The sequence below is a fragment of the Colossoma macropomum genome, unplaced genomic scaffold (assembly GCF_904425465.1).
Source record: "Colossoma macropomum unplaced genomic scaffold, Colossoma_macropomum, whole genome shotgun sequence".
Lineage (NCBI taxonomy): Eukaryota > Metazoa > Chordata > Actinopteri > Characiformes > Serrasalmidae > Colossoma > Colossoma macropomum.
In genome coordinates, this window is record NW_023494788.1 from 21540873 (window position 1) to 21542076 (window position 1204).

Sequence of the window (1204 nt, forward strand, 5' to 3'; positions counted from 1 at the left end):
GGAGTCGACTCCTCCCTGTGAAGTCAATGAAGTCAACTCTTCGACTCGGCTCACACTCTTAAAAAATGATTCTTTAAGGGTTCTTTAGTAAAGGCATGGTTCTATTCATAACCATGAGTTCTATATAGAACCGTTTGCATGCTTAAATGGTTCTTTGCATGTTGAAATGGTTCTTCAGATTGATGGAGAATGTGTTGTATATGGTTCTATATAGCACAAAAAGGGTTCAAGCTTGAAACAATAGAAGAAGCCTTTGTGGTGCTATATAGAACCATTGTCATAAAGGTTACCCATTTTCAGAAAGGTTAAATGGTATGTAGAACCACATACAAACATTCTCCAACATCCTGAAGAACCACTTAATTGTGCAAAGAACCATTAATCACGCAAATAGTTCTACGTAGAACACATGTTTCTAAATAGAACCAAAGAACAAATGAAGAACCATCCTTTTTAAGACTGCAGAACAACACCAGAGCTGGTGATAAAGAGATACACATGAGAATAAACCATCCTCAACATAGTTTATCCATTTTTTGAGCAGCTACAGATTACATGATGAAATGTGTAGATGAGATCAACAGGGTTGGGCAAAATACTGAAAAAGTAGTGTGGGCTGAATACTGAATACACTGTCCTTCATGTATTCAGTTATGTATTTCGGCTCTGCATCACATTAATTTATCAGTCTACTCAGGTTTTAGGAGGAGCGTCGGTCCTCTTTAGAGTCTGTATGTTTGCTGAATGCTGTGCACTGATTTTAATATAGTCAATAAACAAGCACTCACGGTCTTTTAAAGATGTATTCAAAACATATACCACGTGCCTTAAAACCAGAGTCTGATTCTAACTAGAAAGGGAAAGTTTCCTTGACAAAGCCAGATAACAACTCTTTAAAAGTTAAAGGCTCGTGCTATGCAATCCCAAGTGGTTGCTAAAGTGTTACTAGGCTATGGTTGCTTGGGTGTCCCAGGTGGTTGCTAGGCCATTGATAGGTTCTTCTAGGTGGTTGCTAAAGTGTTGTTAGGTAATTGCTATGTTATCCCAGGTGGTTGCTAGGTTGCTGCTAAGCTGTTCTCATGGTATCAAAGGTGGTTGCTAAGGTGTTGCTAGACCATTGCTGTGGTTGCTAGGGGTGAGTGATATTTGTTCAGAATTTTAGGCTTAAATGTATTGTTCATTATTTTGGTTTTTTTTTGGGGGT